The sequence below is a fragment of the Dermacentor silvarum genome, chromosome 1 (genome assembly GCF_013339745.2).
Source record: "Dermacentor silvarum isolate Dsil-2018 chromosome 1, BIME_Dsil_1.4, whole genome shotgun sequence".
Classification (NCBI taxonomy): domain Eukaryota; kingdom Metazoa; phylum Arthropoda; class Arachnida; order Ixodida; family Ixodidae; genus Dermacentor; species Dermacentor silvarum.
Genome location: NC_051154.1, coordinates 168,611,705 through 168,639,553, shown reverse-complemented (window position 1 = coordinate 168,639,553; position 27,849 = coordinate 168,611,705). Strand labels below are relative to the sequence as shown.

Here is a 27,849-nt window from a genome sequence, read left to right as displayed (position 1 = left end):
TTAGCTTCTTCTGTGTTTGGTACCAACCGTTGGAATATTACCAGACCTTTACTGAAATTATTTGAGCAGTCGTGAATGATGTATAATATATCGTTGGTGCCTAGCCGAAGGCACGAAACGTCAAGAGAAAGAACGTGTGGTTAAGCGACGTTGAAATCTGAACTGCGGAGAGATAAGCTTGGTAATCAAAGCCGCAGTGAGATAGAGAGGAGCTCCTCAATGAATCCTGGAGAGGTCTGCCTGGCTGCATGCCTAGCATGCTATTCCTTGTGTACATTTCATAACACAGATACGCAAAACACGACACTTAAGACCCGACTAAAGTGTCTCATTGAGGCCAGTATCTCTAGAGGAGACTCAAAAGTGCTCTTCGCTGTGCGAGATACGCAGGTAGTGGTAGTCTATGGGCCAAGGACATGTCTTAGCTCAAGGGATGACAGTCTTTGTTGAGTGTTCAGTGCGGTTATTAAGGCCGTTCTTTCTAGTGTAAATAGCCTGCAAGCTCAGATCAAGTAGACCATGCCTTCCTGCACTTGGCACGCAGGGCACTCTGTAGTGACCATATCCGTTTCATTTTGTGTTTGCAAGACCTGGGCATCGATTTACAAATTTAGCGTGATTAATCGTCCTTGTTAAATACGTCAATTGGTCATGTTTATCTACTACGCGCGTACCATCTACAAGAGCACAAAACTTTTTTTTTTTTTTCGTCGGGCAGGTCGTTTCACTTAATTCAGGCTATTAGCAGTGTTCGGTCAAGAGAGAAAAGCTTTAATGAGAGATAGGTGGAGAGGTCGGCCTGAGTGATGTGGCTCTAGCCTGCTACTCCACGTTGGGGAAGGAAGCAGCATGTAGGAACGACAGAGACAAATTTACATTGTGGAGAAAGTGGTGCTTACAAAATAGCTACGGCCTTGTTGTCCCTTCCTTCTTCAGGAAGTTGGGTATTGTAAAAGCAAGCGTTTCATTGTAGTATCCACAAGCCGGGCACGAAGGGCTCGGCACACATCCTTGATGGGATACAAACGGCTTCCTTCAGCACGCCGTAGATTCCGAACCTTCTTTTGACTTGGGAAGCCAGAAAGCAAGTGCCTTCGTCATTATTCCCCGCACCTTTTACGTATAGCTCACCGCGCTTAATCCGCCACTCTGGCATAACGCACGGTATCGACCTCTGGAAACAGTCGGAATATGTTGAGCTGAGGTCATATAGAAAGTACTGTACAAACGTCATTGCGCTATCACTGCATGGAGCGTGAATTTATATATTTGTGCGCGTGGATGTCTTCTCCCCTCTCTCTACTATACATAAAACAAATAATATTGTAACTCGGACGGGTATGTCAACGCCTCACGCATGTGTAGTGCAGGCTGCATTGCGTGATAATAACTTGTTCCTTCTTGCCGTGTTGCAAGAAGACGTGGTCAATGTGAGGTATTATGCGGCAATCAGCGACATTGCTTAGTACGTTGCTCGTTTGTTTGCACTGCAAATATGGCAGACAATTCGATCGACCCAGCTTTTCTCCTTTACTAGCATCTTTCCCCTGTGTGCGAGATGGGGGAGGCAGAGGCGATGGTTAATGTTCCGATTATGGAGCTAATAATGCGACAAATGTTTATTGATTGTGCTTTGTCTGTCCTTGTCCCCGACGCGCTCTCCTCCGATTCGCATACGTGATTTTGCAAACGTGAAATTGCAAACTGTTGTGAAATATTTAATCCGACGGCACCTTTGTGCAACAGACAGTGCCTTCTATCACCCTCTCTATCTATCTCACACATGTACCAACGTACGAAAGTTGCACGACCGCATTTTCTCGTCAGTGTTTCAAGGCGCTCTGCAACGCACTCGTAATACATCTCGCATGTCCCTGAACCCTCTTGTTCCACGTCCTAGGATCGCGGTGTCTTTGTCCAGCTTCACCCAACCCTTCGTCAGTTTATGTGGTGCTATATATACGTGCACGCCCGTCCTCGGGATGCCCACCTTCGTCGCGACGACACACGCTCCCACTCATCATGATAATATCCCTGTCCTTCCTTGATCGCTCACACGTGGCGCAAATATAATCAATGGGCAATTTCTCATTTCTCCAAATATCGCATCACGGATGAGAGCGCCCAACGCAATCTCGTGCTTAGATTTAAAAATAATAGTAAAGTAATTTTGATACAATTTTCACTGAACATCAGCAGGGCCCGTCGGGCTGGAAAAAGCCGCATCGCGTGGTCGTTTAATGCTATCGGAATAACTTAGGAAATGGCCTCCATGATCGGCAAGGGTACAACGGATCGCGGGGGCCATAATTTGGACAACGGGGACGATGGCACACGGCGCACGCGTCCTCGTGCGTCACATGGTCACATGCGACAAAGCTTCACAGACGCGGGAGCCCTCGTCGCAGACTCGCAGCATTCTAAAATTGCGATAGCAATTATATGGACATTTGAAGCGGATTTCTGCCGTCGCCGCGCGCCGTATGCGCGAGTGACAGCGCGCGTCCCCCTGAAAGCGCGCGGGAGACGCGCCCTAATCACGGAGAGCGAACGCACGGCGGAAAGCAAACGCGACTTCCGTCGCGCGAAAGGTAGCGGGGCTATGGGAGGGCGGGAGGCGGGGCGACGGTGCGCTGCGGCACCAAATGTGTATCTTGAAACCGGGCGCAAGGGAAACTGACCACTCAATCTCCCACGCGAAAGGAGGAAAGCGGGAAGGCAGCGCGGGAGGGAGGGAGGGGGGGCAGCTTCTACTCTGCCAACAACTGTGTTGTACTTTGCCCGGCTGCGGCGGTTGCCCGCACCGTTTTTTAAAAGCAATCTCCACACGGCTGTGACCTTTGTATGCGCTGTGCATTCGCCGCTCAGTTTCCGTTGAAGCGATAGACCGCACGAACCTTCGCTCGCTGCGGCGGCTGCGCTTGCTGCCAGCGTTTTGACAGTGGTTGTCTGCGGTCATTGAGTGTGATCTATTCGTGTTTGCTTGTGCGCGGTGACACCACGCTGTTAATTCAGTTAGTAAGCGAATGTGTCCAAGTTTATGCAGCCGATAAAACTACTATCCCTACTCCGAATAGCTCTTTACTAACTTGCTATCGCAATTGATGCTTCGCCTTTCGGGCGAAACTGCAACATTTCTTTAAAATTGTTATTATAATAATTTTTTTCTTGGTAAACTCGCTTGTACTTTTACCCCTTCGCGCGCGTATTTCTTGGCTGCACGTTTTCAAATTCAGCTTTTCCCTCTCATTCATGTGGTCTCAATGTCTGTCCACACCGCCTGTGTACACTTAAGCGCCTATCTCGCGGCAGCGGCACTTTTATTATTATTATTTTTTTTTTGTTCTGCAGGGCGTTGACTGGTTTGAAAACCACCTGTGCGCCACTGGTTAGCAGTGCATTGGACGACATTCATTACTTGGAGACCTTTTTTTTTTAGTAATTTTCTCCGAAAATTCCTCGTCAATTTGCTTATTAGTTTTAATATTACATGATTACTGACACATATTTTCGAACTGGTAGAAACTACCACACGCTTCTCGAACGTAAAATGATGACGCTTAGCAGCTATGACGGGTTTTGAAGCACTTCCCTTGGGGGCAGCTGGCGCAGAGGGGGCGCAGCGTCGATCGAGTCCATCTTCCTGCACTGATCAGCCCTGTGACCATACACTCCAATGCTGTAGGCGCCACGTAGTAGAAATTAGAATTGCGTAAAACAAAACCGCCAGCGCACATTAGAAAGTGATGCGCTTGGCGGTAAGCAAGCTAAAGTTATACTGAAAATATGTACTTGGTTCTTTGGCAGGTGATGTCTTTTGCATCCAGTCGTGTCGCTTACGTTGACGGCAATTTCTTGTGCAGAGCGAATTTACGATTTTTGGCGATGTAGTAAATTACCGTACAGCAAGTGTTTCCGCCCGGGAAAACGACGCAGGTAAATGGCAGAGGCTTTTTGTATTACGATATCGGAAACGTAACACGGCTAGAACTACTGTATGCCGAGTTGCGAAACGGCCTTCGTGAAATGTATGTCTTAACTCGCGTCGGCATTTTTCGCTCGTCGGACTTCCTCTGATACACCTCACGTCCGATTTTCCCAAGAGCTTTCTTCGAAGTCAGCATTTGTTCATTCTATTTGGTATGTGGATGATAATCGTATCGTTGTATGCGGTTTATTTTTGCTTAGAATTAACTCAAAAGACGATGAAGTTGAGATCGCTGTTCAATAAGTGAAATATATTTATGCTTGCGTTATTATCTGATGAGCACTGTGATATCGCACTGTCTATAGAGTTCAACCTATGGACTGGTCGAGGGCTGTTGCTTTCTTTATTTCTGTAGTTTACTGAAGCGCTTATCAGCGCTTCTGATGCTGTAGTTAATAAAAGCGTTTAGGTATATAGAAAAAAAAAAAAAAAAGGCGACAGCATCAAAGGTTGCTTCTTTCTTTTTGTAGTAATTCTAAGCTCCTACTTGCCCCTCTCCGTCCTCTCGATTGCTCGTTCTGGAGAGGTAAACGTTCCCGAGCGCTGTGAGGCGAGAGGCTCATCGGCGCCGAACAAAACGAAAAGAAGTAATGGAGCTTGTCTCCTGTGCCTCTCCTCGCTAGTCACGTTATCCTCGCCCCCTTGCATCTCCACCTTGGCCGCCGCGCTGAGGTAGGAGAGGGCGCTCAGCTGCCCCCGAGGCGGCCGCGAGCACTGTGAGGCTTTGGGAAGGGAGCGAGGGCGTGTGTTTGAGAGCGGGGTATCAGCCGGGTGCGTGACGTCAGCTGCCGCGGCGGCTCACGCCATGCGCAGCCCTCGCGCCGCCGTCGGAGGTCCCCCTCCGCTATCGGACCGCGCGGCCGATTGATCAGCGCGCGTTTACGATCCGAGTCGGACACTTGGCCTCTGGCGTGCGACCGCGCCGCGCGCACACCTGTAGATCCGTGACTCGCGGGTTGTGTGGCTGACTCGGGACTCCCGTCGACTGGGACGCGGCTGCATCGGTCGACCGCTTCGGCCGCCGGCAGACAACCGCTGCTGCATCGGACGACTCGTCGCTGCCACACCGCTCTCCTTATCGTAAGTGACGGCGGTGTTGCCGAACTGCACGGAGTACCGCAACTTTCCTACGGGCCCCAGCGACCGTGGTCATCCGCTGCGCGCTCGCGCCTGAGCGTCAACGGATGGGCGGTTCGGCATTGCTCGGCGCGGTGTGGGCCTCGCGTTGCGCGGCTTGCTTGAAATGCTTTTTCGAGAACTCTTCTTAATACTGGCATACCGATGCACGTGGGTCCCTAACCTTGCTTTGGAAGAGGGCCGCCGCATTTACCAGATTCCGCATTACTTCCCGCCGTCTGGGGCTCTTGACATTGTAATCTTGCCGAGACACAACACCTGAGGTCGTCTTTATCTCGGTTGCAAGGTTGGCGTTCTTTTCTCTTTCAAGTTACAACAGCAAGCTGTAGATGACAGCTCACGCTAATGTGGTAGAAATGTGCTGCGGAAGTACGGCGGCACGTGACTGCTGCTGCCTACTTAGTCATTAATTATCTGATCCTTTCCTATCGGCCTTCGTCGAACGCTTCTCATTAAAACGCACCAGTCGAGTCGCTTATCTGCCCTTTAGATCATTGCATAGGCGCTCTGGTCGGTGAACATCGTCAGTAACTATAGCTCTGTCGCGAAGGTGTGATTGAAATGACCACTGAGGAATATTCAGCGCAACAGATTTGGTTGAAGAGCCACGCTGTGATTGTGCTAGGTCGTGCACTTAAAACCACGATCTGATTATGAGGCACGCCGTAGTGGGGACTCCGAATTGATTTCGGCCACCTGGGATTCTTTAACGTGCACCCAATGCACGGCACGCGGGCATTCTTGCATTTCGCCTCGATCAGAATGCGACCGCCGCGACCGTGATTTGATCCCGCGACCTGGTGCTTAGCAGCGTAACGCCTAAGCCACTGAGCAACCCCGGCGGGTTTCATCTTGCATTTTACGTACGCGTCAGAACTACACTTCAGGCTTCAAGCTCAGCCGAATGCACCGCCCTTTCTTTGTCGTTGTACCCACCACGCTTTTATTTTCCTGCGACGCTTTGCCTTGCTGGAACCAACTGCGCATACACTCCTGCGTCACAGCGTGGAGTTTTGCGGAGTTGGCGATAGCATAAACATTTCCCCAGAAAAGATTCCTTAGAGCCCTTTGCAGCTAACGACCGGTGCTGGCGTGCGTATATCATTGCATATAGTAACGCCGACGTGTGTCGCGGCACTGCTGACTACAGGCTTTGGCACCAATCATGAAGTACGAGAGTTCTGGCTCCTGTGAAAGTCCATGCCGGCCCCGTAACGCGTGAGGCAGAATTCTTGGTCCACTACACACGTGTCTTTATGAGGTGCTATTTGGGATAAATGTAAAGAAGCAAATATGTTATATTGCCTTTATTTACTATTGCTCACTCTACGAACGAACCTATTGCCTTGCCACGAAGCGCTGCCCGCCATGAGATGCGCGTGGACTTCCAGGCGGCAAGAATGACTAAATTAGGTTGGCACGTTTTTTTTTTTTTTCGTTTTTTTTCTCTCCCTTTTTCTTTAGCGCTGACGGGGACGTATACATTCGTGAGCAAAAGCTTGCGATCTATTGGGCCGCGACTTCGCAGCCTGAACATCTCGGCTGAAATCAAGTGGTGCCGTACACGTGCGCGCGTTCGACCAGTGTCAGGTATTGAAGCAGTGCCGCATGGCGGAGCTGTACTGGAAGAAATTTAAATTTCTTGCTGGATGCCGTGGCCTCCAAACTTTTGCTCGCGACTCTACATTGCACGCAAGGGTCATTTGTATGGTGTTTGGTGTAGCGTGGCTTATTAGTACATCTGTGGCAGTTGCCGCGATCCGCATTGCAGAGCGCTGGTACACAAGTGTAGCCTCAGGTTAAAGTTCCTCGAACTGCCTTGATCACTAACGCTTGTGCTAAGGTGCGGCTTCCAGGTACACTTCGGGGCTTAAGATGTCGCGGATAATATATATATATATATATATATATATATATATATATATATATATATATATATATATATATATATATATATATATATATATGTGTGTGTGTGTGTGTGTGTGTGTGTGTGTGTGTGTGTGTGTGTGTGTATCACGTAGTGCTATTTTACGGGTTGTTAAGTGTGCGCAGCTCTCGCTTTCGAACTGCCTCCATTGAGCTACGATAAAGCAAAGCCGTCACTTAAACGTAAACCCGTACGGAGCAGTCCATTCACCCCGGGGAATAAACTATCAGTGCCAAGTAACTTGAACGTTACGGCTCAAGATCACCCTATCAGATGCGACCCTCGTCTTGGCGCGCGAGCAGTTTCGCGTTACTCTATTCCTTTCGTGCCTTTACGTTGTTCTTTCCTCCGCGGACGGCCAAGAGGAGGAGGAAAGGGAAAAGCAGAAGGCAGGGAGGTTAACCAGAATAACGTCCGGTTGGCTACCCTACACCGGGGGAATGGGAAACACAAAGATGACAGGGAGAGAGAGGAGGGAAGGAAAGAAGGGAAATGAGCGGTGAGTTCGCTGACGCGTGTGGTATTGCACTATTAGTCACAGACGTTCACACAAGCCCGTCGTCCTCAAGAAGCTCAAAAGTGCCTTCACCGCTTTGTGGTCCGACCAGCGATGGGGGCAGTGTTCCAGCTGCACTTGCACGGAAAGCGGCCGATTGCCCAGATTTTGTAGCGCGCTAGCAAGTTTTTGTCTTTCTGAGGCATGTCGGGGACAGGCTGACCGCCACCCAGCCGTATTTGTCAGATACGGCTGGGTGCTGTTTCACTTTAAGGCTTTCCGTTTGTGTTTGGAGGCCGTGGGAGGCGCACCAAGGTCTGGGCTGCATTGCGACCTCTTCTTGGCGAGCGAGTGAACGAGGAAGTTTACAAGGGTATCTTGAACCCCGTAGTAAACAAACGGATCGTGCGCGCTCTACTGCGAGCCTGAGCTGTTTCGCTACCGTGCGTTTTCGGACACGCTATTTAGTCGATTACATGTTTCACGGTTTCTTTCTTTCTTCTTCTTTTTTTTTATGTCCTCACGCCTTCTTCACGCCTCCTAAGCACGGCGTGCTTAGGAGGCGTGAAGACCTCTCTGGAATGAATCGCTCAGAATTCATTCCTTGGAAGTGAACGATGTTAAATGTATGGGCGTTGTTCATTTTGGTGCTGCTGTGTAAATGCGCAGCATGAGACAAGGCACACTTTTACTCTGCCAACAACCGCGCTCGTCGCTCGCCCGCACCGTCTCTTATCTCCACACGGCTCTGACCGTTATGCGCCGTGTATTCACCGCTCAGTTTCCGTTGAAGCGATAGACCGCACGTACCTTCGCCCGCTGCGGCGTATGCGCTTGCTGCCAGCGTTTTGACAGTCGTTGTCTGCAGTCATTCAGTGTGATATATTCATGTTTGTTTGTGCGCGCTCACACCACGCTTGTTCATTCAGTTAGTAATAGTCGGGCCACATTTTCCAACGCACGCTACACATGCAATGCTGCCCGGATCGGCAGTGCAGCGCTACAGGTGTGTCCCTTCGCACGCGTTGCCCACGGGAAGCGCTTCTCATCAACACCACCGTTTCACACGCGCCTTCTCGTGGCCATCGAGTCTCTCTTCATGTCGGTCTACTTACGCCGCAGCACACCTGCTTACTTAATCAGCTCATGTTTACTACAATTCATATTGCTTCCAAAGCCGCTCACCTTACTTCGTATGACATTGCTGTGTTGCTATCGCATACATTGCTTCACCCTTAGGGCGAAACTGTGACATGTTTTGTCTTTACTTTTTTACTTGCGAAAGCAAGTCGACGGTGGCGCTCCTCGAAAGCCCCCGTTGAAGCTTTCAGGCTGGGCGCGCGCCGCCGCCGCCGCCGGAAACTGCGGCTGCGCAGAGTGACTTTAACGTGGTTCTGAGGCGGGAAAAAGACAAACAGAAAGAAGTGAAAGCGCGCGCTATCATTGTCCAATCGGAGATACAAGAGAGAGAGAGAAGCGGCGTTGATCAAAGGATGGCGGTACTTTTCCGAAGGTATAGGGACTTTAGTTCCTACGCGCTCACTGCGACCTATGTGCAACTTAGGTATTACTACGCCTAAGGGAGTACATTCTGAAAAAAAATGAAAAAAAAAGTATATATCTTCGAGGCGTATCTAGTGCCCAAACAATAATCGCCATCTGTCTTGCTTACATTTCCTTTCTTTAAAACTTTACCCGCCGTGGTTGCTCAGTGGCTATGGTGTTGGGCTGCTGAGCACGAGGTCGCGGGATCGAATCCCGGCCACGGCGGCCGCATTTCGATGGGGGCGAAATGCGAAAACACCCGTGTACTTAGATTTAGGTGCACGTTAAAGAACCCCAGGTGGTCCAAATTTCCGGAGTCCCCCACTACGGCGTGCCTCATAATCAGAACTGGTTTTGGCACGTAAAACCCCATAATTTAATTAAATTCTTTAAAACTTTACACTCGCTACTTCCCATGTCAAGATTGCTGTCACACTGATAATGCGCGTGCCGTTCGTGACCTGGAAGTCCCGGGTGCGCTGCCTTAAAGAAAGGAAACGCACGCAAGATGAATGATGATTATCGTTTGGGGACAAGATAAGCCCCAAGGGTGCAAACTTTTCTTGGCGTTCACGAGACGTCACCTATACGCCATTTTGTTGTCCTATTCACAGCTTCTGCGTGCTGTTGGAGATAAGCGGATTGAGATAAAGCGCATACTGTTCGTCGTGCTGGCTGTACAACAATACGGTGACCTCGATGACGCCAATGCATACCTCCTATAAGGATTTACAGATGGACTTAGTACGCGGTGAAGTACGTACTAATCCCAGTTTGGCAAATTGTAATGTGGAAGATTTGCGAATACCGCGCCGAGAATATCTCTCGTGGGCAAAAAACTTGCACTGCGCGTCAGATTTTGTCCAGCTGCTCTGCGTAGCCATCTATCTCGATAAATTTAGTACTTGCGAATTATTTGAATGCATGGTGTCGGACCAGAAGCGCGAAGCGGTGCACTCGCAAACAAAACGTTGTTGTGCAGTGTGTTTTGCGGCGATTGATTTTTTTCTTTGCGCGGGCGGGAGGCGCCACTCTAGCGATGGGTCCTCACAGCATACAGGTGGGCCATCATCCGCAGTTCGGCACTGACCAGTGTTGCCCTTGCTCTGGCTTCGATCTAGCGAGACCCGCGTTACGCCATGCAACCTGCTGCTTACGCACAGAACGTTTGTCAAAGCGAAACTGTCGATTCCTGAGGTCCCCAGGAATCGTAATTTTCGCTTTGGCAAACGCTCTGTGCGTAAGCAGCAGGTTGCATGGCCTACACAACATGTATAAGCTCCCTAGCCAGAATAAGGATACCACTGGTTCAGTGCCGCACTGCTGAGGAACGGCTGTTTTAGCGCCCGCCAGAAAACGCAGGCGCTGCTGGAGTCAAAAGCGAGCAAATCGTCTAGTATAGAAGTCTGTGCGTGGCCATGCTCGATGCGTACGTGTCTGCCTGCACGAAAATAATCTATATGCAGTGAGAGCGATCGGTGCGGAAACAACACCCTGCCGGCTGCATGCGCAAATGGAACGTTGCGGATGGGGTGGTCTTGTGTATCGCTGGAGCGTTCCCCTCCGTGCGTGTATCTCCACCGCTGCCGATCTTTGCAGTCGCCAGCAGTGCCTGCGTCCGTATCGCGCTCTTGAGGACCCTGCAGCTCGCGGCATTTTCTTTTATTTCTGGTTGTTTTTGCGATGGATGTGAACCCTCGCTGCTTTTCTGACTGTGCACAGCAGTAAATGGAAAGTGCCCTGGCCGGACGCTTACCTGTGCAACACTGAGAGGTCCCCAGAGACCGCCGTGGAAACTTGTTATTGGCGAGCATAGGTTATAGAAAGAGCTAATTCGTCTGGCGAGGAATTTGAGATTACCTGCTTAATGCGTGACTTCAACGTCGAGTCCGATAGAGTCACACGCGAGAACCTAAGTTGTTGCTGAACTATCGAGTCGCAGCTTTTACAGTGTCGCTGGTGCGTGCCCGGTGAGGTGGGCCCTAGAGTGAGCGGGTCCGAGGTGGTAGCGTGCCGACGCGCCGTCGACGGACTTTGCCACATAAAGAAGCCGGACTCATAGAGGAAGTGAGAAAATAGAAGTTGGCAAGCTACGTCTACATGAACCGACAAAATGGAGATGGGTTGGCTCGTCCCAAAATCCGGTCGTCGTATTCATCCATGGGCGGGTCCGAGCCTAGGGAACTTAGGGGCGCGTTGTGTCAACCCGACTGCGAGGGTTTGGTTGGCTCGCTCGAACCGCTCAGCGAAATGCATGTAAACGTGGTCGCTGTCGCTACTTGGACACTCTAGTATACTGCGTATATTTGTTTCCTCTTACGCCATGGAGATTACAGCCGCAGCCTTCAGCAACGCGCGTTGAACGCGACAGCATGCTGCCACATTCGGAAGGGACTGTACGTGGGGCACTGCGCAATGCCGCATTGCATGTCATGTGACATTGTTTGTGACTTTGTTTGTTCGTAGTTTTTACTTATCATTTTGTTGGAGAGCGTGCAACTTTTTTTTTTACAGCCCAGCATTAAGTGTTTTGGTCACCTCACTCACTTGCTCGCTTGCTTAGTTTTCTTTCCCCCATTCTATATTGTTGAGAGCTGCGATTTTGCGATAGTAGGCTGTTTAGTAACTGCAGTTCCGCGCGTAGTCACACCATAATATAAAACCGCAGAGCATATCGGCACTTTTCGGCCTCTCGAAACAGTGCGCCGACAATGAGTACCTTCTGCTATAACAGGGGTGTTTAGCGGGTCAAGCGCTACGTGGCGCCTTCGCTGCTGTTCATCGCCCACAGGAAGCGTGGAAAAGCGGGGGAGTGTTCCAGTGAAGAGAGCCCAAGCGTTGCCCAGGCGACCAGTGGCTCTCGTCACGCAACGTCCGTGGGGATTTTGCCGGTTCGGGTGTCGGAGTAGCCGGCGGCCGCACACACTACACGCACGTATGCGCGCGGAAATAACAGGGCTTGCGAAGACGTCGTCATTCGCTCACCGCGGGCGTTTTTCCTCGTCGCTGCACGTGATCGGACTTCGGCTCGTGCGAAACGCTGTGTCGTGAACGAGGCGTGCTCGGCACCGGCACGGTGTTGCGTGGGAAGGAAAAAAAAAAATGGCCGAAGCGCGCGTCTCCCGCTATTTCCTCTGTCGAGACAAGTGCGGAGAGACGCTGCGAGTGGTCCTACGCTGACCTGCGCAGGGACAAAAGAAGGTGCTGAGAAACTTTCGCACACAACTTTCTCGCCTGCGGGCTTCGCAAGTGCTCCTTTTCTCTCTGTCGTGGCTCGGCGAGAGTTGACTGCCCCGCTGACGTCAGCCGTTTTCCTTCCTCTTACTTTGCCTCTCTGCGCGCTCTCCTTGTTTGTACAGTCTTCGTGTAGCAGCTGTATGTTCCCTACAGTTGCTACAAGGACCATTGTACAAACAGCTCACATACCGCATTTGCGTGCACCGCTGGCGATACGCCTGTAGACGTCCCGGACGTCTGGCACGTAACTTTCACAAGTCTTGTGAAACTCGTAGATGCGACCATGCAGCTGCAACTGCACAACGGGCGGCTGCTTTTGGGAGTCCAGTCGACCTCTGAACTTTCCTTTAATGGTTTTACTATTGAGATAAACGTGCTGACGTGAAACATTTGCCCTGTATTATTGCTCGCGACCATCGTTGGCATTCGACCACTGCATGGTTCGACGCCATTAAGGGTTCGACACCTGTACACACGGCGCTCCAAGTGGGGTGTGACTTAAGTCAGCATTGTGTTCGCTCGTAGCCATACTGAGTAACGGCGCTGTAAGTGTGTCGCGGAAGGTGCGGTAAAGGGCGCATCCGGCCGTTTGTCACCTATCAGACGGCTGTATGCGGATTCGAGGTGAGAAAACGCATTTATGGCGTTAGAATACGCACTCTACAATTACGCGAGGGTGCTGCTTGCGAAGCAGTGTCATTTTCCTTCTTTCGGCGCATTAGTTCGCATTACCGAACGGTCAGTGCATGTAGCGTCATTGCTTTGAACCTTGGAGTTTAATAAACAAGCGAAATGACACCTGTAACGTAACGAAAAGCTGCAGCAGTCGCACTCGGAATTGAGGTGAGATAATTGGGGATGCGGGTAGTTGAATGTGAAGCAACAAATAAATATTTCCTATATATAATATATATAATATATATATATATATATATATATATATATATATATTACCTTCAGAGAGAAAGCAAGGGAAAGAAAGACAAGGAGGGGTATTACCTTCAGGGTATACTATAAGGCATATACATCCTGCCACCAGCGTTTTTGTTTCTTTCATTTCGACAAATCCTACAATACCGGCCGCGTGCTTGGCCGTTTTCAACCAACTCGGGTACTCCGACAGGTCATATCAGTGGCTGAGTAGTCCAACATTTCCGCAGGGACATCGCGCTATCTGTCGCATTAAACTAGCGCGAGCCATTTGCAGCGCACCGCCGACGTCAGCGCAGCTGCGCTCTGCCGACCGGCCTGTACGTTCGCCTCGCTACCGATCATTTTCTCTACCGAGACTGTGCGCCTTGCGTGCAACACCAGAGTAACGTTTTAGGACAGCTTCGTGCCGATCCCGGTGTCGTGCCGGCTCACACTGCCAGTCCCAACGACCCGCTTTTCCACCGAGAGGGTTTCACAGCGGCAGGTTTCCATAGAAGTCCGTTCCCCATGACGGAGGGTGGCCAGCAAGGACAATCTGTGTAGACACTTTAGTGAAGTAGGGCGGCGGTCGTCGGCAATGCGTGCATGCTATCGAACGGCAACAGTAAGCCCGAGAGTCTCATTGAATGTTCGCCTCAACACTCGTCTGGAAACATTTCTTATACATAAAGCGAACTTCTAGGGGCGCCATTGTGGACACCTCCGGCTACACCTGCCTTGTTGCCCCCCTTCGATCGGCATCAATGACAACCTCTCTGGTTAGTTGTGCTGCATGAGAGTTTACTCGCGGCGAAATCATCCGTCTCCGCAATACGGCTTTCTGTTCGAAACAATGGCACCGCTACAGGTGTTCAGGCTATACATTTCCACCGTTTTTGTCTTTATTGAAATTGCAATATATAAGCTGCAACGGGTATACCATGTGTCGAGTATTTCCGTAAGCTCTTCGTAGTTCTGTGTACATATGCGACGGCTATACGAAGTTCGCGTTCCATTACTGCAGCGTGCTGAGGCCCGCTGCTGTCTGAGAGCGCGGCCGGCGACGAAGAGGCACGTATAATGAGACTTCGCAAAATGCCTGAACTCAAGATGGCTTTCGCTTACAAAGCCTTTGACAGTCGCACTGCGCCCGTCTTCCTTGATAGCGCACTTCTGGAGGTTTCACAAGTCGTGAAAACGCCTTTGCGTGTGTTTTCCTGGTTGTTCTCGAGCGCGGACATTACGAAAACGGAGGAGCCGCGCGTGTTGAGCACTTTCACGTGATAGTTCGCACTTTATGGTTCCCGCCATGTTCAGCGCTGCCACGTATACCTATGTAGCCCGTTTTTGTTTCTTTTACTTTTTCGTTTATTTTCCTGCCTTACACCATCCATCTTGGGCAAATATAACTCAATCGCTTGAGCCGTGGATCTTATATATGGCTTAGGACTCGTTGCGCATGTAGCGAGTCTCTTCGGGGAACTACCAGCTCTAGGGCGACTCTGACACGGGCTATAGCTGTTTCGCGCAAGTTGTGTTTATTAATTTTTTAAAGGGCAGATATGGAATATTCCTTTTTCCCACTGCGCACTTTCGTCGAGACTGTGTTAGGCGCATATAACTTGTGCAGAGGCCACAGTACAACAATACAACCTTACGTATATGTACTGTTTTCGAGAGCAGAAATTTGATATATGTCAGAAAACAACGTAAGAGCAAAATGACCGTGACGTTGCAACCTTCTATTTTCCTAAGCCGCCTCTTGTGGCCGCGTAGATTGAGGCAACGACTGGTGAGTGGGTCATCGTTCAGAACAAAGGGTATTCATCGTTTGATTCCGAAGCTAAATCAACCTAGATATTTCTGCATGATTTCTGGGCTGTAAAGAATACAAGTATAACGAGTAAAAAAATGTGATCTCGAGCGACATCGGCGGCGTCATTTTTTTTTAGAAATTTAGAAACGTAATTGCAGCCTTAATTTGCGATTCGGCTTTGTAAGGATGCAATCGGCGCTGGAGCCCTTTTGTCCACATGAAGCGCAGGCCTAAAAGAGAGAGAGAGAGAGAGGCTGAAAAGGAAAAGTTGTTTGTTCTATACCCTCGGAACCGAGCTACGTAACAGGAAACTCAAAGCCAGTTTTGCTGCACCGTGCTGGCCGTCTGCCCTTATACCCGTGTTGGTGTGGGATTCATGCACGCCTCCGAGAGCCGAATGTCATTGCGCTGTAGTCGTCAGCGGTGAGCACGCCTGCAGAGAAAGCTACGGCCGCGCATTCGTCCAGATGTACAGCACCATGGCTCAACCTGTCGCAGTGTTGCCGTCAGCTTTTTGTTCGGACTTGCGAGCTTAGGTGGTGCGTGCGCGTGCACCCCCAGTACATGCCGCGCAGTGCAGCATATAGCAGCAATGCTCCGCACGTCTCGCAGATTCCACAATTTTGCTGGTGGTTCTTGCTAAGACTGATGCCCAAGATAGTTTATTAAGAGCCACGTATATCGAGTGGTTACTGTTTTATTGCGATAAAAATTATATGGACACTTCAACCGGATTTTTGCCGTCGGCGTCGCCGTCGCCGTGAGATCCCGCATATAAAGTCCAAGGGCGATAAAATCATCGCCGCGCACCGTATGCGCGAGCGAAAGCGCTATCACGGAGAGCGAACGTACGGCGGAAAGCAAAAGCGACCGACGCGCGAAAGGCCGTGGGGGTATGGGAGGGAGGGAGGGAGGCGGGGCGACGCTCTGTTGCGGCAGCAAAGGCGTATCTTGCAACCGGGCGCAAGGGCAACTGGCCACTCAATCTCCCACGCGGAAGCAAGAAAGCGGGAAGGCAGCGCGGGAGGGAGGGGGGGGGGCGCAGCTTCCACTCTGCCAACAACCGCGTTCGTACTTTGCCCGACTGTGGCGGTCGCGCGCACCGGCAGTCGCCCGCACCGTCTGTTATCTCCACACGGCTCTGACCTTTGTATGCGCTGTGCATTCGCCGCTCAGTTTCCGTTGAAGCGATAGACCGCACGAACCTTCGCCCGCTGCGGCGGCTGCGCTTGCTGCCAGCGTTTTGACAGTCGTTGTCTACGGTCATTCAGTGTTATCTATTCATGTTTGCTTGTGCGCGCTGACACCACGCTTGTTAATTCAGTTAGTAAGCGAATGTGTCCAAGTTTATGCAGCCGCTAAAACTACTATCCCTACTCCGAATAGCTCTCTACTAATTTGCTATCGCAATTGATGCTTCGCCTTTCGGGTGAAACTGCGACATTTTTTTTTTTAATTAAGCTTCCCAGTTGACAAGACGCTCATGACTAGGAATTGTGCTTGGCATCGTTGCACACGGCAGCAGTTAGCGTAAAAACCTTCGTCGTCGCATTTCTGCCAGTACGCATTCCAGGGGCGCTATATTTGAATAGTGGCGCAGTGGCGGCGTTTACATGAATGCGACAGAAGCGTATCGCATCTCATGTAAACGAGGTAATCCGCTAGGAAGGCGTATCCCATCTGCGTCAAAAAATGAAGAATGTGCATTTCAGCGGCGCACGTAAACAGAACCATTCGCTGCGGGATGACAACCGGCCAACCAACCGGTGGCGGCCAGTGCCGCACTGCGGGACATCAAAACAAAAATGGCGGCTTACGAAGCAGGGGTCCCGCGGATTCTTTTCACTCGTGAGTACATTACCTTCTTTGAAACAGTGTCGTCTTTATCATTAATAAATTACGTTAACATCGGTGAGTTACATGGAGCAAAGGAAACACCCGAAGGTCGAACTTCAAGGCGAAATACTTGTTATGAAAATGCTCAAAAGCCCCATGAAATTTTGTGTTCGTGAAGTGACGACCTAATTGCTTTATGGTTTCATAAGTTGGCGCTTTTAGACCGGCGATTACTTAACGCACTCGCCCTGCGCCAGCCGCTGTAGTATTGCACTTCACGGTCTGTTATGTCTGCTATGTGTCGCTTAGCGCGTTAAATGCGTAGTCGGTAATTGAGCAGAATTTTCGCTAAACACGCACATTGGTGGTTGTACTTCGTACGGTGTGTTTAAACGATCACTTGGCAGTCTATATATGTGTTCCGTTCTCGGAAAAGCACGAATGACGCCGTGCATGTTCGTTTGTACGGCACTTGGTAGATCACGCCCTCTCGGCTATTTTCGTTCTCCCAGCTAACATTGGCTGTACCAGCTTGCTCCAGGAAGGTATTGGATAGATGAAGAGAGCATAAAAACGGAACATTTCCTCGTTTGCGCCGCGTGGCCCGAAACTTGGACGCTGTAGAAGAAAATGACTGCTTTAACCGCCTTTAGGGGAGGATGCGGGTCTATTTCTGCCTCGAACGACGCAACAGCGGCATAGTGCATGGTTCACTGAAGAGACAAAGCGAAAGTACACACCCGGAGCGCTGGCGATGGTACAGGGTCGTGTGGATTACAGCATGCAACGTGGCGGAAAAAGCTCGCACGCGAGCACCGACACGGGCTGAGCACCACGCGCGGATAGCGGACCCGTGACATTTCATGTAGCCTACCCTCATAACCTTGGTCGGGTGAAAAGGACGCGAAACAAGGGAACTTAAGGGGGCGCACGCGAAATAACATAAAGGATAAAGGAAACGTAAAAGGATTCGGCTCAGTCAGTGTAAACGATTAAGATGCTTCTCGTTATCAGCGTGCATGTGTGCTTCAGTTGATGCTGTCGAAATTGCGCAATGCAGTGCCTGCAAATCATCATTTCAAAACTGGTCAAGGACGCCGTTAGCGCCACCCTACCGCCGTCGCTCGCCTGATTACCACTCCGTACAACGTTACAGTATCGGAGCTACTCACCGAAGGCACTTCACGAAAGCGAAGTCGTGGTAGAATCAGGTTGCCAACACGTATTATAAGGTATACGAAAGGTTGGATGCGGGTGCGGAACCTCCAATGTAATTGAAGCTTGTTCGTTTGTGTGCGAAAAAGTTCACTTCTTCAGTGACATAAACAGACTGTTGTGGCGTCGCGCAAGGCTCTTTTTTTTTCCTTCTTTCTTTACTCTCTCTCTCTCTCTCATTTCCTTTCACTTATTCATCCGAAGATCGTGGCAAGCGACGGGCAGATAATTTCCTATTTTCTTTTGTGTATGTATGAGGTTCCTGTTCTTTGCTGGGTCTAGCACTGGGGGTCTTTGGTACGTTGCCTTGGCGCTGATTGGACAGCGACCACATATGCCTTGCATCTTGCAATGCGAGGCTAACCCCCGTATTCAGAAATGCATCTTAAGTTGAAGTCCGTGCTTGGCTTGATCTAAATGACGCCTGTCGTGAACGCGCCGAAGGAAACGCAATGAGCGTCCTCAGGACGGACACGTTCACGCCAGGCGTCATTTAGATCGTCTCACACTGAAAAACATGTCAATAGAATGTTTATATATACAGGGTGTTTCACTTAACTTTGGCCAATCTTTAAAAATATTCAAATGCAACGTATACCTGGAAAGAACCAAGGTAATGTTGTTTGCCGTGGCTTGTAGATACTCAGATTATTTTTTGTATTCCGCCTAATTAGATAATAAGTCTTAATTACCTAATCAACTTCTCAATTATTATAGTTAGATGAGAAGTGTCAATGAGAAGATCGTAGAGCAACATGAGAAACTCCCGATACAGATTTCTGTTGCTCATTACGTGCTACATGATAGTGTTTTTCCGAGTGTGAAAGATGCCCGAGAATACACGCAAACTGCCTCGAGCGGCCAGTCGCGCGGCAGTTTTGCCTGTATTCTGGGGCATCTTTCACACTTGGAAAAACACTTATCATGTAGCACGTAATGAGCAACAGAAATCTGTATCGGGAGTTTCTCATGTTGCTCTACGATCTTCTCATTGACACTTCTCATCTAACTATAATAATTGAGAAGTTGATTAGGTAATTAAGACTAAATATCTAATTAGGCGGAATACAAAAAAAATAGTCTGAGTATCTCCAAGCGACGGCAAACATTACCTTGGTTCTGTCCAGGTACGTGGCATTCGCATATTTTTAAAGTTTGGCTAAAGTTAATATACAAACATTCCAAGGACATATATGGTTTTCATTTTGAGCCTTTCATTAATTACTTTATTGTAATTATTCGGTTACGTCGATATCAATAGAAAACATATAAATTCCTGAAGCACTATACATTTTACAGTACATAATTGTTTGAAATAGGCTGTGGAATGAAGTGCAGGCTGCGGAGAAGGTGGCGTTTACACAACTACTATCTTTTGCTTATCACTGCCATAACTTTAGATATGTTGTAGCTGCATTAGTAGTTAACATTTATCGGGACTGTCGAAAAATGCGCTCACGATAAATGTTAAATGGAACACCAATCCCATACGCCGCATATTTTCAAGCCGTATTTCTAGAAAATGATGCAAAGCATGAGTGCTAGCGAATAGGTATGCTTTGCGTACTAGATAGCTTCAATTTTGCGTCACTTGCCCCCAAATTTGATGCTTACAAATTTTATTACGTAATGTACACGGGGGGGGGGGCTTAAAACGAACTGCATAACTCACATAGAGTTCTGTATGTAAGTGGCGATATTTTCATGACTGGTAAATGTAAATAATTAGTTACTTCGTTACCGGTCAGCGTTGCATAGTCGAAAGGGAAACAATGATGTTGAGACACCTATCATTCACGTCTGTTTCGCACGTCGTTAAAAACGACTCGCTCGTAGAAATCACTGAAGTCAGCAGGTTCTTTCACAAGTAAAAAAAAAAAAAAAAAAGACAGCAGATTTGTGCGCACTCTCGGAATCGCAGCCCAATTTTCAGCGAAGCTGTTGCATTCGAATAGCTGCATTACAAATTTCATTGTTTGTAATTAAACCACGCAGTTTAAAACGTTGCGCGTACAATTGTGGCTCACTCGCTTGCAGTATATGCTGCCCGCATGTGACGCTTTAGACCACTCAATGGCTATTTGATTCTTCTTTTTGTGTTCGTCTTTATATAGAGCCTTCTCATAGTGTTACTGCACCAAATCGTCGAGCTCTTCTTACTCTTAATTTTTCTGGCGCGGCTGTGCACTACCTCCTGGATTGGCTGCTATACCGCCGTCGATACTGGCGAAACTGGCGTCTCGTGTAACAACATGGCGGCATGCGTTCTTTCTTTCGAGATGATGCCACTTTTTATCCTTCCCTCTTGGGGCATATTTGCTTGAGCTCATCTGCTCACAACTCTGCTCGCGTATCGCAGCGCTGCGCCTTAATTCCCATCTTCCAACGCTTTCTCTCGTCATTAAGAGATCCGTAACCAATCTATATCCACTCTGCTGCGCCAGAAAGCGCAGAACGCATCTGCCTCGTCTAGCTTTTATCCCTTGCCGGCGCACTGACCTCCACAATTCTGTCTGGCAAAGTTCCACGATCGTGCGTGTGAGAACGGCGCCGGCGATCGTGGTTAACGCCATTACGCGGCGTTGGGAACTCGGTTGAGCAATCGGTTTACTTAGCGATAGGGCGAAACAAAGAAATGCCGATGAAATATCCCACCGGCCGAGCGCTTCTCAAAAGAAAACAGCCGGTGGAGGCGGGGTTGCCGTCGCGTCGGTGTCTATATATCCCCCTTAGATAGCGAACGTCAAGATGCGCGAGGGAATATCTCGGCCACGCGTTACCGGAAATGGGGCAAATAAGCGAGGCGGCGCGTGATGTAAGCGCGTTCGTTCTGGCTGTACCGCCTTATATGCGTATACATAGCGCTAACAGAGCACTCACCGTATGCACACACTCGTACGTGCCCTGGAATAGCAACGGAAGAATTGAGATTTTACAAGGGTCACTTTCCCGCGCCGGTGGACCTCCGTACACGGAATCCGCTCTATCGTGTCCGCCGATTGTCCGCAGCCGCGCGCGCCACCACGCGCTGTGAACGTGTGTGTGTGTGTGTGTGTGTGTGTGTGTGTGTGTGTGTGTGTGTGTGTGTGTGTGTGTGTGTTTTGGTTCTCTTCCTTTGGGCCGACGGTGATAACTGGGTGCGTGCTTATTTTGGGGCCGCTGGAAGGAAACGCGGGCACAAATGGAAGGAACTGCAGGGGCCCTCCCTATATTTTGGGCTGTTTCCGCGGCCGGCTCTCCCCGAGAGAGCGCGTATCGTGTCAACCACCACTCGTGTGGCGTTCGCGAGCGCGGTGGCGGTCATTATCTGGGCCTTCACTGGAGGCGTAACCCAAGGCCACGCACGATGTGCATTTGCTTGGAACTAGTGGGAAAGACGGGAGGGGGGGGGGGGGGGGGGGGGGGGGATAGCTTTTCAGAAAAATGCGCTGAGGCCGGCCTGAGGTTGCTTCCGTTGGCCTGCTGTATAATCTGCGTACAGAAAGAAGGGGCGAAATACAAGAGGGTTATGAATGGGGGAGGCCGTGAATTTGTACATATCAATGCAATGCACGGAGAATTTCTTCACAGTAATGAATGAAAAGCTGTGTTGTTTAGAAATTGAATTACGGCACGCGTAGCTTGGCTGATTTATGTATGGAGTCCTGCCTAAAGACCAACAGGGCAGCCTCAGACGATACCTACTGTTCCTTATTATGAGCTTGGCGATTCGAGCCAATGGGACGATTATTCGGCACGCAAAAATAAGCGGGGTCAGCGCCGAGCATATGATAACGGAGGAGACGTCTTTGCTCATTTCATTCTTGTCCGTCATCATATGTTCTACGCTGCAGTACGCTTGTTCGGGAACGAGTATCGAGTGGCATGGAGGTGGGGTGCATGCATGACGCCCAGGTGGTGGATGCTTAGCCGTTTGCAAAAGTTGCATGGAAACCACTTAAAAGCGGAATCTTTGCGAAACCAGATCAGTGCACCCAGGAGTCGAGGGCTGCGCGGAGAACTTGTGTCAACAGACCAATTTCACTGCGAGTTTCACTACGCCATCGCTGCCGCAGTGGATGTCGGCAATTGTGGACCTTGCAGGATGAGGAGCAACTGGAGTTAAAAAAAAAAAAAAGTCTTCTTTTTCACTGTGACATACCGTTTTCCCGTGTTAAGCCAAGTTAAGCCGTAGGCTCCACTTTTGGTGGTGACCTTAATTCCGTCAATACCGCCCTGACCCTCGAGACGAGGAGGCCGTCGGATAAGAATAAAGATATTCAATAAGAGCAGAATTCAGGAGACGCAGCCCCCGATCTTCCCTAAAATTTGCTGTCTTGTTCGCATATATCGTGCCCCGTTGTCTGCATACGCTGTTCGTCATGTTGAACGAAGGCCAGCTTAGGCAAGGGCAGCTGCCGACGGGCAGCTGCCCATGCGTTCTGACGTGAACAGATCTCTCTATTGTATCGTCCGTATATGCTCGCTGCACCTGTCTGTTCGTGGGTGCGCGTCCGGACCGCAAGGAAATGCAGTTCATTCATGGATTCTACGTTTTGAAAACTTATTGAGCGTCCGCACAGCGGAAGCAGGCATTGTAATCGCTAAATGAGAAAGACCGTCGGGAATAGTGGGCGCGCTAGCTGGGAAGGTGAATTCCGGTAGCACGATATCAAAATCTATGAAAGCCAGGAATGCTGAGAGAAAGTTTGTTCGCTCCCACAAGCGCTTAATGTTCTCTATGGATGATGTGGGCAGTGCACAAGCGGTGTTGTTGCGAAAAGTTTCTTCTGAACCTGAAGTTTTCAACACTATTCCGCGACCGCATCGGCGGTTATAAATGTGCAACATAACTTAGCGTAATGTGTTGCATAGATTGATGCAAGAGGATCGCAGCACATATTTTAGGTTATATCTGTAAATTATGTCTCGGTTGAATGTTACAATAGCTGCACTGAAAATACATCTTATATTCGAATTCTTTTTGTTGCTGTTCAACGCATCGATCACGGAAATTAACATCCCGTTCTTGTCACCACTTGGAACTTAAAAAAAAAAAAAGAAAGAAAAACTCTAGGAAAGGCACACCGTTTTTTGAACATATATCATCTTGCTTGTCGTCTCAACTGAAGAACTTCGCATTCTTTATTTCAACTTATTTTCATTTGTTGTCCTAACAGCCGAGCACTCGTAAGGAAACGTGAAATGGCACGAAGAATTTCTCGAGCTCGCTGAAAGAAGGCCACACATCCCCAGCCTAGCGAGCGCGTCCAGCGTCTGTAGCGGAAGCTCCTCGACCGATATATCTCGAGATGTGTAGGCGCGCGCGCGAGAGGCTACTCGATAGTGTTGTGTGTGTGTGCGTGTGTGTGTGTGTGGGGGGGGGGGGGGGGGTGTAAGAGAGAGAGTGCTGTGCCCAGTTGTACCTTTTCTAAGGTGGTGTTCCTGCCTGGCCTCTGCGCTGTGGTCTGCGACGCTTTCATGCGTGAACATCTAAGAAGCTGCACCCCGCCTCCATCCTCGAATAACCTATGAGGAAAGAGCCGAGGTAGCTCCTAAACGTCGGGCTTTAATAAATACCACATTTTGGTTGGAGACATTATTCACTTATTTATCTATAGGTTCGTTGTATTGCCAGTATAGCTTACCGAACGTTCTGTGCAGTTCCACTTTTTTTTTTTTTTTTTTGCATTATGGACTCACGTAAGAGCTCTATCGCTTTTTTTTTTTTTCTTCTAATTTTGGAAGGTTATTCGGCCTCCGTTTTAGGCCATCTGGATGGGCACATTGAATAAAGGTTCTGCTCGAAACGTGTTCAGAAAGGCTAATATTTAACAGTCAATTTCATCTCGTAAGGTGGATTTCCTGGATGGATTTCCTCTATTTCGAGTCTTGAGTAATTGATATGTAGACGCTTAGTCTAAGTGGCAATTTAATCAGCGCGGGCTTCAGCCATGGTGGCGTGCACCCTTTCGACACCCTCGATGAGCTCGGCGCAGGGACCCCTGTGAATTTTTTCACGTATATGGCAGTAGCTGTTTCCGCTGGGACGCTGTATAGTCTTTCATCGACTTTCCTAAAATACGGTGGCGACGATTGAGACGGCAATCAATATATTTCGGGTTCTGCTGCACGTGCAGACAATCTATCGATCCCTTTAAGCGGGCGGGCGCTGAAACGGGCGTATAAAAGGGTCCTGTGCGTCTCATTTTCATTAAGTGCGGGAGCCAGCTATTCGCGCTTGTCACCAAATGTGTTGGCCATGTTCTCATTTTACTGAGGAAAGTCAAGCTTCAATCCTGTAAGAAGCTGTTGTTTCTAATGGATCTTTTCGTGATCCTTTTGACTTACGAGCTCTCCTCCATCGGATACACTTGACTCTCTGGGCGATCGTTATTAAAGGGGCCCTGAACCACCCTTGGGCTTGGTGAAAAAAAAAAAAAAAAAAACTGTCCGCGGATAGCATACGCTGCTGTGAACATCTTAGCCAAATGTTGCTGTCGTACGCGGCGCGTAGACCTCGCAAGAGGATCGCAGTCACCTTTCTCTCAAACCCTCTCTTTTCAACAGAAGCCTGCTTCTCACTCTTTTCTGGACGCTTTATTTCGTAATATAGCATATTCCCATATGCGGCTGCTGTTGGCTAATAGCTGACATCAATCACTGATAAGGGCGTTTGGATTAGTGTGCTTATTCATATTGTTACTGTATATATTTATTGACGCACTTTAATAAACAGGCTGAAGTAAGTGAAAATATCCTCTCGAATTTCGATAATAGTTACGTACTTTCGGAAGAGGCCGTCTATCGTCTACTCACGCTCGGCCGCCTGCGTAGGTACTAAACTTTGGCCATCCTGCTTATCGGCGTGGTTGGGTCTCGCTAATTTCGACTAGTTTTGAACACTCAACTAGCCTAGAACCATGAGGTCGGAACACACGTGTACGCTTGCCATCGCGCGCTCACTCCTGGCCGCTCCTGGTTAGACGCCTTGGGAGACTTCGCTTGCATTGAGCTATTGCTAGCGCTTCTAAATGCGCAAGTTGGGCCGGTATTTTGTAGCGATGCCTTTCCGATGCTAATGCCTTTTCGCGCTTGGTCAGTGGTCAGAGCGATGGTCCGCTCACGTTGTCAACGGGATCAGCCGGTCGTGAGCGGTGGATATACAGGGTGTTTCAGCGAACACTTTCAAAATTTATTTAAGGTTGCCCGTGGTATAAGCCCAATTCTAGTTAATGAGCTGGTCTACTCGAAGAGGCGGACATTACTTGCACAAAAAATTGAAATGCATAATCGACTAATTAACAAAAATTTACTAATTAAGTTTTTAACTAATTACCTGATTACCTAATTACCGGACATTGCTGTTATACCAGCATCGTCGGTCGTGACACGCCGTCGCACACGTTTCCCAGAGCCAAAAATGTGCGTAAACTTTGGATACCTGCCTGTTAGTCATCACGCACAGCCTGGAGACCTCTAAAAATGACTTCATTTGTGCGGACCACTTCGTCGACGACGATTATGTGACCAGCCTGGCTGTGCTGAAAAGCCCTGTCATGCCACTCAAAAGGCAACGCTAAAGCCTGACGCTGTGCCATCGGTCTTCTCACGAAAACGCAAGGCAGAAATGATCAGCGGCTAGTTGAAAAAGAGGAGGCGAAAAGATGTCGGTACTGCTTTCGTTCACTTGCAGCCTTCTTGAGCAGTGTGAGGGCGAGGCTGGGGCGAGATGCCCGAGGCTGGGCACGAAGGCAGTAATGTCTTTAAAAATCTTGACAAAGCATAGTAAAACAATATACAAGGCTAGCGAGCGCAAGCGTGACTCACGAGATCAGACACACACACAGCTCTGCTTCTCCACAGAAAAAAAAAAAAACTAGGCAGAACGACAGACAGGTGCTGCCATCAGTCGGCATAAACTACTATTCAGTCATCCACGCAGTGCTGAAAAAAAATTAAATTATGGGGTTTTACGTTCCAAAACCACGATCTGATTACGAGGCACGCCGTAGTAGAGGACTCCGGAAATTTGGACCACCTAGGGTTCTTTAACGTGCACTTAAATCTAAGTACACGGGTGTTTTCACATTTCGCCCCCATCGAAATGCGGCCGCCGTGGCACGCAGTGTTGAAGTACCCCGCAGCTGCCTCGCCTGCGTGCGCTCTTGAAAAAGCAAGTTTACAGAGGAAATGACAAACAATTCTTGCACAAGTGTTTGGTGGAAAGCGAAATCTTCGCGCTACGGTTCGCGAAAACCTGACCGGCACTTCCACGGCCGCCTGCTCTTCTTCGTCGCTTGACGCGGAAGGCTCGTAACTGTAAGCGGTGATATTTATTGCCAAGTTGGAATGGTCCTCGTCTTCAGACATGTTCTCATCGCTGGTAGAGGCATCAGAACTCGAATCCATGCACGCGATGGCGGCGTCGGCGCGCTTCGAATGACCGCGGCCGGCCGGCTGGCTATCCGACGAGTGTGTCGTGACGTCACGTCTTCCAACTCCCGCGGGTCGGGCGGCGAGGTGCGCGCTCACATAAACGCCAAAAATAAAGCCATCGGCTCAAAAATGAGCTAAGTGACTACTTCTTTTCGATATAATCACACACGGAGGATTCATTTTCAGCATTTTCGTAAAATTTTCAGATTTTGTGTCCGTATTCCTTTAAGCAAATCATGATGTTCTGCGGAAATCCGCATGCTGGAGGCAGTCTCGTGAAAGGGAACACTTGTCCATCCGGAAGTAGCGCGCAGCTGCAAAGGAAACCATGTGAGTTTATCCTTGCCAACCGCACTCAAAGGCTTCGTTAAATCTCCTGCCCGTGGCGTTGTTATGCCTTCATGTTTTTGGAGACATTTCATTCGCGCAGTTTGCCATACGGCATATTATGATTAAATAAATGAGTGGAGTCCTTTTCCTTGAAGCGAATTTTTCGGCAATAATTAACCTTTCGTATTCTGTAGGCTGGTCTGTCCGTATCCCGGCTCCTCTAAGCACTCTCTCTCTCTTGTGGTCTTTGCTCCTGGACACAGAAGATCCGCTGCAGATTGCTGATTTTAGGCTTACTTACGCCTGGAAACATTGTTATCGTCACCTCAGGGGCGTCCTCTGCTTTTTCGTCACGCGGAGTACCGCGAACGTGTGACGAGTTTTCATTGCATCACCCGCCCCCCCTTTCCTGTACCATTATTTCAAGCCCTGCTGTGCACCGCTGCAGGAGATCGAGAGCCCGCGTGCTTGATCTGAATATAAGCCGGCGGTCTCTATTTTTGTCATTGTTCTCCGCGTTTTGTTCGGTGCGACAATGTTGAAAGCGACGGCAGCCCCGCGCTACCTTTGTTCTCATTTTGAGGCGAACTTGATGGGAGTACAGGCGCACCGGGAAAGGTCTCCCGTCGCCCGCTGCGCCCCCCCCCCCCCCCCCCCCACCCGCAATCGGTGCTCGGCTGGTGATAAATCGGCCACTTTGGACAACTTTCGCCCCAAGCAGGGTACTGAGGCGCAATGCCCCGCCGAGAACTAATGGGAGGACGAAAAAAAAATCAGCAGTGGCGAGGGCCTTCATTATCTACCCTGTAGCGCTTGTGTCGCTTCGGTATAGGACCGCCGCTATCTGCTCTGCCCCCGCGGATGCTTGCCTATCTGCTCGCGCGACGTCTGGAAGGAGGACGTGATGGAAGGGGTTTAACTGCGGCCTACATGGCTCGACATGTTGGCGGCAGTTTCTTTTTTGTCAATCTCTCCTCTTTTCTCTATTT

At 49.5% G+C, this 27,849-nt stretch overlaps 1 protein-coding gene across 9 annotated transcripts in view; it reads left to right on the top strand.

Moving 5' to 3' along the window:
* LOC119436381 (elongation of very long chain fatty acids protein 6) overlaps positions 1 to 27,849 on the top strand; it is a 133,127-nt gene that overhangs the window by 98,497 nt on the left and 6,781 nt on the right. For 2 of the 9 annotated variants that reach the window (XM_037703211.2, XM_037703209.2), the window contains exon 1: positions 4,825 to 5,068. The exons of the other annotated variants lie outside the window; for them this stretch is intronic. The gene's annotated coding sequence lies outside the window, so the exon portion shown is untranslated. Of the gene's footprint in view, positions 1 to 4,824; positions 5,069 to 27,849 lie in introns of those variants that run through there. 9 annotated transcript variants of the gene reach the window in all.